Here is a 13,954-nt window from a genome sequence, read left to right on the forward strand (position 1 = left end):
GCGAAGGAGCACCGTGCTTCAACAACATCAAAGCAATAAGCACAGGTGTTCAAATACGAAAAAATCAGCAATGGCATTTAATTTGTTTATAGCAAATTTACAGCAGCAAATGAATACGGTCATATATTCAATGATGGTAAAAAAAAAAGTTCTGTGCATAGCCTGCACACAAGGATGAAAATCATTGCTTTCATGACATCAAATGATTGCATTTTGTGACCAGATCACTAATATTTTGCATGCAAGTAGGTCTACAACTAAAAAAAACCTAAATAGAATTAAAAAAACCTGGTGATAGTACAAATCATGAGAAATTCTGACCATACGTTAACTTGTGCTTAACCAATCCTAGAACTATACCAAAGGATCTCCCACATATGGAGCATGAAAGTACCACTGAGTAAACACCAACTTTCTACAATTGCAATTTCTTGACATCCTACTATGTTCTACTGGTTTGCACCTTATTCCTTGCAGTGCTACTTGGCTTCGGACACAGGTTTTACTACTATCCTACGCTGCTCTACCACATGCAGGCCAAGGGTCAAGTAATAACTACAGCATTCTACTCCACAGGGAATCATATATTCCTGCCTGGCTCTTGGTTATTCAATAAACGTGGTCAAATGTATGTACAGTAATTATTAATCAAAGCTTAGCAGGTTCCCCTTTCATGATACTTTTCTAATTCCATGTTTATTCTGCTAAAACTATATTATTTATTTTAAAGCTAAATCTGAAGAATTTAAGCCCAGATTGTATTCATCCTCAATGATGTCCACCTTATATTAAACCAGGAGACCTCCTATAAGATAGGATTATTTCTGCTCTGGTCATGTCTTGTAACAGCCCCAGAGATATTTCAGAAGCATTTCACTTCATGCTCTATGACACAGGTTTTTTCATAACACATACTTAACTAATCCAGCTAGGCCTACAGCGTGGATTTGTCTTTAAACGTTTGACTGGACTACCATAACAAATTCAGGCTGATGACCAGAGCAACAACTGTAGCATGTTAGAAACTTTCCTAGCACCATAAAAGGACATGCAGAGCTATGTTTTTTTCCTTTGTAATTTCCACAAGTCAGAGACGGAGGCAGTGCTTAATTTGGTGCTCAGCAGCGGCACGTAATTGGTTTACGGTGCTCGGCACCAGGACTTCAACACCGCTCTAAGCACAGTCTGCCACATGATGGCGCTGCTCATCTAATTTAGAGGTGAGCAGAACAACGGCTGTTTATAAATACAATATAGATTTAAAAAAATGCTAATACCTGCCTCCCCAGCAATTCCTTTAGCTTTGGGGACCTGGAAAAATCTGATCTGTCACTCTTGCAGGTAAGAGAGATGGTTAGTAGTTGTTTTGACAGTGATGACAGAAGCGATGGGTGGTGCAAGCTGCAGTGGCCTCCTGGTCAGGGCCCTGGCACTTATTGTTTTACAAATTAAGCACTGGATGGTGGAATAAATACATGGGCCTCAATTTCTTGCTCCCATTCTGTCTGCTCCTATTTAATTACAAACTTTATCACTATAAGACATTTTGGTCCGGACGCCAATCAATGTTAGTCAATATTTTCTTAGACCTTCTAGTAGCCCAAGCCTCCAATGCCAGAAACAGTAAACGCACCCAATAAGCAATTTACTTTTATTTTTCGTGCCTGCTTCCCAATTTGCCATTGCCAGCTGAGCTAAACAGGAGATATATACCAGCTTAAAAAAGCAGGAGATATATACCAGCTTTGTAGGAAAATTGGGCTGCTTCTTATGGTTACCCCATTTTTTCTGGATCTAATGCTGTTTTTGACTAGTCTGACTAGGATCCTGCTAATCAGGACCCCAGTCTATCTGCTTTCTAACTAAACTGTTGTGTTAGTATCTAGGTGCAATCCCAGATTTGATACTGGTGTACCCTTATCAGTCCCTAACATATGGTATCCATATACCCAGGGCATAGGTACCAGGGAGATCTCACATGGGCTGCAGCATGTAATGTGCCACCCATGAGAGACCATTTAAAATGGACCTACAGGCCTGCCATTGCAGCCTGTGTACGTTGGTGTATGCACCACTTACTTAAGATATAGGTTTACTATATCTAAGGGTCAATGGACTTAAAACCTATAAGTCACCCCTCTAGCATGCCTTTACAATCCTGGGGGCAGGGTGCTTGGTTCTAAGTGAGAGGGTGCTCCTTCATGATCAGGAGACCTGCAGCCTATGGAGTCTGTTCTCCCGGGTTGCCAGTGAAGCAGCCATATACTAATACAGAGGGGCATTACATGCCCTCGAGCTGATCATCTCGAAAATGGCTGTAACACATCCTATCGTGTTTGGTGTCAATCATACCCACACACCGGTAACCCATGTGAGTAGTAGGATTCCACCCACCGGGAGAGCCCTCCGTTAAGCTCTCAGTGTTCCTGGTACCATCCTTCTAGTTCCGAACAGCACAAAATGGTTGTTGCTGACCAGAGACACATTTCTGCCCTCCTGCTGCTGAGCCAAGCTCAAGCAGGGGAAGGCAGGGCAATAGGCATCCTGTCACAGGGAAATGTGACCACCTCCTAGACAAGATTTAGTGTGTTTGAGCTGGGTGGATGTGTTTGCCAGCGCCTGAAAATCTGCATGAGAGGCACATTTGGTGTCCCTGTACATAGTCCAGTTCAAACCAGTCCAGGGAGCCGTTGGCTCCCGCTCTGGTGTGAAACTGGACAAAGGACATGGTAGAAACCTCCCCCTGTCCAGACCCTCCCCTGGGAGGGTCCACTGAATCTTCTCAACCCTTTCCGTAGGGTACTTAAGGGCTTACCTGAGTGTAGGTCCCTAGATTCATCATGGACAAGATTCAGAACTGAAACCACTGCACCTCGACCGTCTGGGCATTTTGGGCGTCGCTGGACTGCGCTGGACTTCGTTTGGGCCTGACTTCGTCTTCCTCTCAATCTGCTGCCTCGTCTGTACCTGTGCACCATAGAGGATCCGTGTAGGGCCTAGGAAGCATCCAAGACACCTGAAGATAATCTCCCTTGGAGTGAAGGAGTCACTCCCCTGCATTTGCAGGTACTGCAACACTGCTGACCGGTCTGCTAATCCCGAGCTCCTATGGACTCCGAAGGGTTCAACAGCACAGGAGGTGTGTTTCTATGTCCCTTGAGGCCCAAGCTCCCCTCTCACCCAGTTTGAGGTCAGAATCCCTCGTGGGGGCTGTAATACCCGAACCCCTGTGCACTGCATACTTTTGCAAGTGCAAATGTTTGTTGACAATTCTGCTGCAAGCACATTGTGCTCCAAGTAGCCCCAACCTCTGACAACTTCTGCTTCAAAGATCTTCAATCACATCGCACTGTGTGCTCCGTGGCCTGTTGTTTTGTAAAGCTGCCCGAGGTAATCCTGCGACTCCAGTGTCTTCGACTTGTGGGTCCTGTGGATGGTCAACTATGTCTTCTTTGGGCTCCCCTGATTGCTCTGGGCTTGCCCTGACTCCACTGCATGTGGTAAGTCCCCAGGACCTTGCTGGGCCTCTTCCTGCAACTTCTTGACTTCCTGCGTGGGTTGCTTTTGCCAAGGCTTTTTGGTGCTCCTTCCAGACACTGACCCCTCAGCACTCGACATCCTTTGTGGGACAGCTCTATCCAGCTCCTGGTTTTCCTCAGCATCGACTGGTCCCCACAGCTGCAGAGTCAAGGTCATCAACACCTATCCTGAAGCACCGAAAATGGTGGGCATTCGTCTACCGAGCCCCTGGTCACTCTCAAGGTACCCAGACTCTGTCCCGTGTGCTTTCAGGTACTCTTCACCAAGTACCCACATTTAGATTCCCACGGGCACTTTCTCCTCTTCCAGCAGCGGCACTTTCCTGAAGTCTTCCATGGGGTTCGACTGCGGTTTCCAACCTTACTTCACACCTATTCACCCGGCTTCCCTGGGATAGGTAACTTGGGTACCATGGTATCCACAGGTGGGGTGGTTCTCCAACCTTCTGTCTTCCACAGGGTTTCTCCAGGGTCCACTAGGAAGGGTCCTTAATCTTTAAAAATTCAACCGTGACTTGCACATAGACTTGTACGGAGCACGCGGTTGTGTACTCACACTGCACACACTCTCCATGATGTCCCTATCTATTCACCTTGTGTGGTTCCTTGGAGTCCCAAAAAGTCTACATCCTCTCGATATTGTCCTGACTCGAGTCGTGGTTCTTATACCACTTTTTTAGTATATGGTTTGCACCCCCCCCCCCCATGGCCAGCTCTGTATTAGTGCTATTTACTGTGATTTCTTTGCTATATGATTGTGTCCTTTGTGTATATATCTCTGTGTGAGAGATATTGGAACATAACCGAGAGCATTATATAATAAATACATATTTTTATAAATACCTTGTGTGGTTCACTTTCATGTAATCTATACTATAAGATTGCATTCTGGTAAACAAGCTACTTTACACTCTTTCAAGACTAAGCCTGAAGGCTACTCTCCACAGTTACCACTTGGATAGCTTTCTAAGGTTGTCTGAAACCTCTTAAATCACCATAAGCGTTGTCTGGACAGGTGCAAGGTGCCCACTTACATTAGTGGACACCATATCACCAGGCCAGCCTCTCACAAGCTTAAAAAGTAAAAAATTCTTACATAGGGCCTCGAAAACTTCACGTAGACATCTCCATACTACCAGGTTTTTTATGACTGTGACACAGACATTTTTCAGCTCACACATAAGGGCAATAAATAATACCACAGCTCTAACCATAAAAAACTCTGTAAAGGCCCCCTAAATATAATTTGCTTTTATGTAAATATTCCACATAAATTACTCAGAATTACACGTAATTTACAAATGGCACTTAGCACTGTATTTTAGTGCAAAATGGATGTATTTCACACTAAAAATATAGCTAAAACATAATTGCTGTGAACAACACTTGCTGATGTTATTGTAATTTGTGTTGATCCCATGTTGCTGTGTGACGTAATGTTATAATTTAATAAATTTCGTGTAACAAATGTAAAACAAAAATAAGGGGCCCATAAAAAAAAATGTATGTCTAAACTATTTAATGTTTGCAACATAGGAAGGTGAGATTAGAGAGTGCGCAGAAACATTGGTGGTGGTTTGATTATTTTCTGTGGTTCAAATAGAGCAGGTTGAATGAAAAAAATGATATAATTGGACAAACTCATATTGATGTCAGAATCTATCATGCAATGTGTTTTACACATGAAATGTTGTGCATTGCGGTAGCAGTTCACATTAAAATTGTTCTGTTGCATACTGCTTATCGATGCATTTAGTTGCATAATTAATACAATCCAAGGGCAGCACCTCCGTAATGGTGGAGGAGCGTCACCCCACTGGTCAGTCAGTCAGCAGACTAGCGAAAAATAAAAATAGACCGCTGACTGATTGAGCCGGAAGAAGAGCAGTGTATGGGAGGGGCGAGGCTGGACATAGCAGGGAGGAGTGGTAGGCGCACTGTACGTGTGCATGTCTGTTTGGCCGGCTGTCTTAGGCCGGCCAAACAGACACACGCATTTAGGTTTCTCCAACCCGGTGTTGCACAGCCGGATTGGATAAACGTCACAGGCGCCTAGGCACTGTCTGAGCATCAAACGACCCTGCTCAGACCAGTCCCGGTGCTGGTCTCATTTCAGGAGAGCAGCGCCGGGATTGGGTGGGAAGTATTGTGGCAGCCTCCACTGGTATATTCTACGCCTCAAAGAAGGTAGTGTTGAATTCTGAAAAATTTGAAATGTAGAGCACAGTTTCCGGTCACTGGAGGGATCAGCAGTTAGATTGTGCTGACATCTACATGCTGAAATGTTGAGATTTCCAGATCAGACAATAAGACGCCTGGAGGTTCCATGTAAATGTTGAACAGCAAGAAATATATAATCCAGGCCCTGAAACAGTGCTCAGGGAAGGACACATAGGTGAGAGTGGTAGATCTCTATTTGAATACATTGGGCTCCTCCTGAAGAGAAGGACAAAAAAGAATCCAAAGGCCTTTCCCAAAGAACTCTCTGCATACAGGATGGCCTGGAAATCCTTAAGGTGACTTTTCCTGCTATCTCAGTGATACACTATTGTGCGCAGCCTGATTAATGAGTGAAGGTGATTGTTTAAGTTGATGAATTTTACATGTTCCTATGCAACACTTTCCTCTGTAATTCTCCCACGAAGCGCCATTTGTAACTTTTCTCAAATTTAACAGATTCGAATTGTTAAGATTTTTCTTGAGTTGGTGTAGGACTAGATGAACTTTGATGGCAGGTGAGAAGTTGCCTTACCATAGCATAGCTTGGCAATGTGGAGCTGGAAGAGTGCTGAAGCAGTATTCAGTTATTGGTGTAGTTATGTAGATGGTTTGCAGGTTTTTAAAATGTTTTAAAGATCAACAATAATCACAGCTTTAGATTGAGAGAGATCCTGGATCCAGCAGGTAGTGGTCCACTGCACGGGAGATCTATTTTCGGGTGTAAGGGATTTTGTTCTTGAAAGAGCATAGAATTGGTCTCCAAAATGTAGCTTTGAGACCAATATCTGTAATAGGTAAATGACAGTTGTTGTCCTCTCCAAGTATAAAAAACAGAGGGCACCATCTTTATCCAACTTGCCTCCCTAGGTATACTCTAGGGGCCAGATGTAGGTAAATCTCATTTACCGATTCATAAATACCGAATTTTACCGATTCGGTATTTATGAATCTGTAAATGAGATGTAGGTAAAAATTCGGTATTTTTTACCGAATCGGTAAGATTCGGTATTTACCGATTTACAGATGTGCATGTACACAAGAATTCGTAATTTACCATGCAATTGTATTGCATGGTAAATACCGAATTCTAAAGGCCCTGTAGCACTGTTAGAAGTGCTACCTATATCACAAAATAAATTTTCGGTATTTTTACCGAATGGTAAATTTACCGAATCTGTAAAATTTACAGAATCGGTAAATTTACCGATTCTGTAATTTTACCGAATCGGTAAAATTACCGATTCAGTAAAATTACCGAAAATGTCCGTTTTTTGTGCCCCTACATCTCCATAGCCCTTTACCGGTCGGAAACGGCCGAAAATCGGTATTTTCGGCCGATTCCGACAGGTAAAGGGCTACCTACATCTGGCCCCTAGGTTCTTAAGCACCGTTTTAATGAAGAACAGGAATTTTCTTTATGTGTAGCTCCAGTTATGGCTTCAGAATACATTTGTGACTTTTATTTTAATTGTGTTTGCACATCTTGTCAACACAAATCAATAAAACAACTCTGAACAGAAAAAAAGCAATTTCGGTCACTGTAGGTGGCTGAGTCTCCTTCCACATTTTGCCGAATTCACAGTCTCAGAAGCATAGCGTCGAGAATACAAATTACATTTTACAAAATAAAAATGATTGCTTGGGACATCTTCTAAGGATTTTAAGAGGCAGAAGTTGAGGTAGAACACACTATTCAAAACAATGAGAAGGCAAACAATACAGAACTGCTTCATCTGTAGAATCCTATCCTTACACTTGGACCGCTGTTAAAACTACTCTCTGGCTTTATTATATCAATCAAGAATTTGTAGAGTGCACTACTTTCCCGTGAGGGTCTCAAGGCGCTGGGGGGAAAAAGGGAGGGGGGATGTACTGGTCGAATGATTAAACTCAGTGTACTGAGCCCTTGTGTTTAGTGTGACCAGTCCATGTTCATAATCTGTTCTCCTCGGTATAACACACTCTTGTGTATGCTCTTGGCTGTGACTAGCACTTTTTTCCCTTGCACTATATTAGAGTCTGTATTATGAGTGCTGTATTCTGTAATCAATGGTTGTTCTTCTGAATATAGTAATACCTTCAAGTGCTGGTGATTTTGTAGTTGCTTGCAATTTTTGTGCCACAATGTGCTTTTGTTTATGTATTATAAGGGGTTACTGGTGTTTGGACAGGATAGCCCATTTTCTCTTTTGTCAAGGTAAGTAGTCATCAGCCACAGTCCTTCCGCCCACGCCGTATTCGTACAGTCAGATATGGCGGCTAATCGTTTTCATATCTGGGTCCTTTTCACTGGAACAGACTCCTGCTTCACATTCATGTTTGTTCTGATTTTGTCCGCTTCAAAAGGGTACTTAAAACCTGGCTCTTTTGATAGCATTTCTTTTCTTTCGCTTTGCTTTGGGTCTGTCCTTCAGCATCGAGGACCCCCTTTGGGGGTGATTCGTCATATTATATCAAGTTTTGGTAACATAACATAACATTCCCATGAACATGTGGTCATAGTTTGGTTGACTGCTCCTCTCCTTTCCCTAAGTTTAAAAGATCCCTCAAATTATATTAATAAAGTTCTACTGATTATTTGCCCCATCAATCTACTTTTTCCTATTTACTTGGGCTTGATCGGGAGTACCATTTTTACTGACTTTTAAAAACTTGATTTGGCTGTGGCTAAATCCCCCCCAAAATCGAAAGTACTCATAAATCACCCTATTATAGGAGAGGATTGCCCTGGGCCCTGCTATGCTCCTTATCTTTACACATATTGTGCACTTGCTTTTTTCCACAGCCCACACTGGATGGAGGAAAGCATCATGTGCTTGAACAGCACTAAAAGCAAGAGACATCACTTAAGTGGCCTACAACCCAGGGCTGGACTGGCTACCGGGCGTTTTGGCATGCTGCCGAGCTGGGGCTGATGTCACTGCGGTGGGGGGTAATTTTGTTGATTGGGACCTGTGTGTGCTTCCAAATAAACAAAGCAAAATGAATTTCGTTCAGCACACACAGGTCACCATCAACTAAATCAGCCCCCAGCTTGGCAGCACACCAAAACGCCTGGTAGCCAGTCTGGTCCTGCTACAACCCACGCCAAAATCCATCCAGTGCTACGTTTCCGCATATGGGATGCAACCTTCTAGGGCAGACCTATATTTATGTATGGCTTGCTTCACGCTGTGAAGTCATTGAATAGCTAAAACAATAGACGGAAATATGCTCGGATCAATTACCAGGGACTCAAACTGGAAAGAAAATGTTTTGATTTCTAAGTGAGATGTGCCCAGGCGTGGGTATCAATTTTTCTGTTTGAGGCTTTTCACTTCACCCAGCTGACCTTTATAGACAGAGGCCAGATTTACGAAAAATGCCTGCAACGCAGCACAGCAACAACAATTGCTGCTGGTACACTGCCCTGAATAAACAAGCATTTACAATGCAATGGTTTCGCCTTTGGAAAAGTTAGAGCTATTGGCATTGTAAATGACAAAATTTGTATTTATGTGTTGGTTTTGAAAACAGATAAATAAATGGCATTGTCATTTACATTGCCATTAGCTTAATCTCTCGCAAATGTGAGACCTATTGCATTTGCATCCACACATACACACAGAGCCAGCCGCACACACACACACAAAGGCACACACACACACACAGCCAGCCGCGCACACAGAGCCAGCCGAACACACACACAGCCAGCCGCACACACACACACAGCCAGCCGCACACACTCACACACACACACACACACACAGAGCCAGCCGCACACACACAGAGCCAGCCGCACGCACACACACACACAGAGCCAGCCGCACACACACACACAGAGCCAGCCGCACACACAGAGCCAGCCGCACACACACACAGAGCCAGCCGCACACACACACACAGAGCCAGCCACACACACACACACAGAGCCAGCCAAGGCTGCAAATAAGATAAAAATTAGCTGGGTATACGGTGGTTAGCTAGCCATGTTTAATGCTAGTTTAAAGCTAGCTTACCATGGTTGGTTTGTAGCATGGCCACCTGTTTCATTGATAGATTTACCATTTGCATTATGTTTCTATTCCTATGTTTCTATTTTTCCAACTTTTCTCTTTTGAAAGTTTGGCCTAAGCCATTCTTAAGCTTTTCACTGTGACAGTGTGCCCTAGCTGATGTATCCGTTCTGGGTCAAGCAGATTCCCTTCTCTCAGTTTTAGGAACTCGACAAGCCCAAACCATCACTGAAGTTCAGGTCTCTTGAGTGATCCCGCTAGAGAGGAGAGCTGACAGCCTATGTGCATCACTTGTTGTTTCTGGCTATTCTTGAACACCTTTTTTGTATCAAGCGTTTTATACGTTGCAGTCTGGTTTGGTATTAATATACCTATATAAAGCCTCACTTGTAATTCATATGTGGTATGAAAACGAAATAAAGAAAATAATGGAAACAATTTTAGTGTCTTAAAACTTGTGCCAAATATCACTAAAATCGCTTTGTTCTGTAATTTCTTTAACATTTGGTTATAACTCTGCATTCCAGTGCTAACTTACTTTGTTAAAAAACATAAATAAGTGCCAGGGCCCTGTCAGGAGGCCACTGCAGCTTACACCACCCACTCCTGCAGCCAATGACAATAACAACACAGCTACTCACCATCACATACTTACAAGCGTGACAATAAAGATTGTTTGAGGTCCCCAAGGCTATATGAATAGCTTGACAGCATGTATTACTTGTTTTAATGAATAAACAACTGCTGTATTGTCACCACTACATTACCCAAACAGCGCCATCATATGGCAGCTGTCATAAGTGCAGGTGTTAACAATTAAGTGCTGGTGCTGACAATTAAGTGCCGGTGCCGAGCACTGGACAACCAGCTCAAATGAATCACTGGTATTAACAATAAATCTTATAGTCATACACTTCACTTCAAAGGAAGTACATTAAAATTAAAAGTTGGTATCCTAGCAACGAGGCATCCAGACAGGTCCCACGCTTGCCATGAAACAGAAGGTCAGTACTCTAGTTGTACTTTAGCACTCTGTCGGTGTGAAGCGATGGTAGAATGCTGTAGAATCACCAGCAGACTGCTCGTGAACATTTACGCTTCATTAACAGATCAATCATGTCAGATGGTTTTCTCACACGGATGGGAATATTTCTGGGAAAGCCAACTAGGACAAGCGAACACCTCCCACCAATCGCCCCGACGGCCTTGGAGCGCTTTTACAGAAGCAACTGTTGCAGTACACAAGGTCATGTTACGGGTTTGTAATGCAAGGGTCGATTAAGGGCTTTTGCACAGAATCACGGGATGTTAAGCCGACGCCGAAAATTGAAGCGGTTTTCCCAGCACCAGCGTCACACCCTCACTTTTCATTCTCATCTTTGGCCAAGGGCAGAGTGTTGGACGCCGGACACGAAGGCATCGCGAGCGCACCCTTCTGAAATGAATGGTTTTAAACGAGACAACGGAAGGATGCCTGTCTATACTCCTACAAACCTCCCTCTCTGTATAGGACCGTCATGGCTACAAGACTGTTCGTTGTGTTGCTGCTCCTCCCCCATACGCGATTTGGCTTTGTCAATGTTTATTTGTGCACAGCAACGCAGGATGTCGCAAACAAAAACAAAGCGCTGTAACATACTCCACTGTGGGCGGGTCTTAGCGCTTTATTTTACTTTATTTTAAGGTAGTATGCACAGCAGCCCGCGCTGCTACCAACATGCCTAAATAAACACCGACAAAGCCAATATATGTTGCGTAGGCGAAACCTGTTGCCTTTGCTTGTTTTTATCAACACTGCTCCTTTTATTTCCTGTTGGGGGGAAAGGAGGGTGCTAGAGGAAACACTCCCCGCCTCAATGCCTGGCTCTGTAGGTCACAACCGTGCATCCTCACTTTTAGCAATTTGTAATGGTAATGCGAAGATTGTCCCCTCATGTTTTATCGCACTGAGCAGATGGACTTCTTCAGCACAGCCTACGCGACCAATCAGCACCGAAAATCAACTTGAGAGGTAAACTGTGTGAAATAAAGTGTTGGCACGGACAGCGGGAGGGTGGGGAGGAAAGGCACGGACAGCGGGAGGGGGGCGGGAAAGGAACAGACAGCGGGAGGGGGGCGGGAAAGGAACGGACTGCGGGAGGGGGGGCGGGAAAGGAACGGACAGCAGGAGGGGGGGGCGGGAAAGGAACGGACAGCGGGAGGGGGGCGGGAAAGGAACGGACAGCGGGAGGGGGGCGGGAAAGGAACGGACAGCGGGAGGGGGGAGGAAACGGCAAGAAAGACACTGACCTGGACTTCCTCCGGCGGCGGTCGGCCGAGGAATTACCAAATGAAACCTCGACGAGCAAAAAAATAAACCCCGCCCACCGCCGCACTGACGTGACAAAAGGGGCAGGATGAGTAAAAAAGGCCGGAACGCCCCCGAATCTGCTCCGCAATTGACGGACAGATCTCTGTTCCAATGGCTAGCCTTCATTTATGGAGCTAGCCAATGGAACAGAGGGCGGATTCCCAAGCCACATACTCTAAACAAAAGATTTCGCCTTGCGCGAAACGCTGCTTGCGCAGCTTTTCGCCAGGTCGAAACCTAAAAAGGAGAGAGCAGTGGTGCTCCAGCACACACACATTTGCCACAGTGCAAGGGTGTGTGCGTTACTTAAGGAATAGTTTTTATACCCTTCCAGTATAAAAACTACCATTTAACACTTTTGCTGCTTGGTATATATTTACTGTACAATACCAGAATGAATTGGCAGAATGGCTGGAGTCTTCCAATCAGCTGCTACCTAGTTTAAAGTCCTCTCAGTTCGACCTTTCACTCACGACAATTACATAAAGCTGAAACAGGGTTCAGTTATCCATGACAAGAGACTCAAACTCAGTGAGGGCCTGATACTGAGATCCAAATCCCAAAGGGCACATGGCCAGAAGCAGAGAGAAGGCACTGAAAAAAGATGCAAGGGTCTTGGAGCAAAAAAGAAATGTAGAACAGTGGTTCTTAACCTTTTGACTACTGTGAACACCCACTTAACCATTACTGGATACCCAGGACCCCCACTAACTCATTATTGGAATCCGGGGACCCCCCCCACTGAGTCATTACTGGAAGCAGGCGACCCTGGCCAAAGCTTTTTTAATGATTTGGACCACAAAACAAAACACACAAAATGCAAAATAAATCATTCATCAAACTAAAACATAAAATATGTAATCATGTACTTAATTCAAAAATATGAAGAAAAAAACATTTTAATTTCAATGGGAAGGTTGGAGCATTACTTAAATCCAGTTACTGATGATACTCGAATGTGCATCAAAATCTCTTCACTAGAGGAGATCAAATGTTGTAAAGCGGCTAGGAAGTTGACTGTTCAATGACTCGCCAGCAACCAGCTCAAACTAAATACACAAAAAACTGAGTTCCTTCTCATCTCCTCCCCCCTAAAAACACTACTGGCATCCTGGAATGGACTAACTCGATCACAGCACTAAACTGTACACCGACTATAGTGGAATCTGCCAAATCTCTCGGTATAACCCTGGACAGCAACCTGAATATGTGTGACCTCATCAACACGATGGCCAAAACGGCCAGGTTTCACCTGAGCTACTTGAGGAAACTAAAACCTTTCCTTGATGCTGTGGACCTAAAAAACGCAGTTCAGGCGTTAGTTATCTCCAGAATTGAATATAGTTGCTCAACCCTATCTGGCCTACCCAAGATCTCCATGGCCCCACTAAAAGCTTGCCTCAACGCAGCAGCATGACTCTTAACAGGCTCAAATAAAATCAACATCTCACCGCATCTAAAGGCGCTGAACTGGCTTCCTTTTGAAGCCAGAATCTGGAACTTGCTGCCATCCCGCATCAGAAGAATACTTTCTCTGTCAATTTTTAAAAAGGACGCTAAAACCTTCCTAATGAGCAAGTACCTCCCATAAATCTAATTCACTGTGCACACCGCCCTGCGGCATTGCTTTTTGTTTTCTGCAAAATTCTAGTCTGCTTGGTTGCTCTTGTCTTTGTTCTGATGTATTACTCCCTCAAGTGTAATTGCTGGTTATCTCTGCATATTGCTCACAATTCTCTGCTCTGAATATTGTATATACCCTGTTATGCCCGAATGTAGTCACTTCAGTTTATCCCTATCCATGTTTATTGCCTATGTCAAACTTGTATATAACGTGTTATCCCTGTAAA

General features: G+C 44.1%; 1 protein-coding gene across 1 annotated transcript in view; it reads right to left on the reverse strand.

Annotated features, from left to right (window-relative positions):
- Positions 1-13,954, reverse strand: part of LEKR1 (leucine, glutamate and lysine rich 1) — a 635,278-nt gene that overhangs the window by 170,372 nt on the left and 450,952 nt on the right. The window lies entirely within an intron of this gene.

The sequence above is a fragment of the Lissotriton helveticus genome, chromosome 11 (genome assembly GCF_964261635.1).
Source record: "Lissotriton helveticus chromosome 11, aLisHel1.1, whole genome shotgun sequence".
Classification (NCBI taxonomy): domain Eukaryota; kingdom Metazoa; phylum Chordata; class Amphibia; order Caudata; family Salamandridae; genus Lissotriton; species Lissotriton helveticus.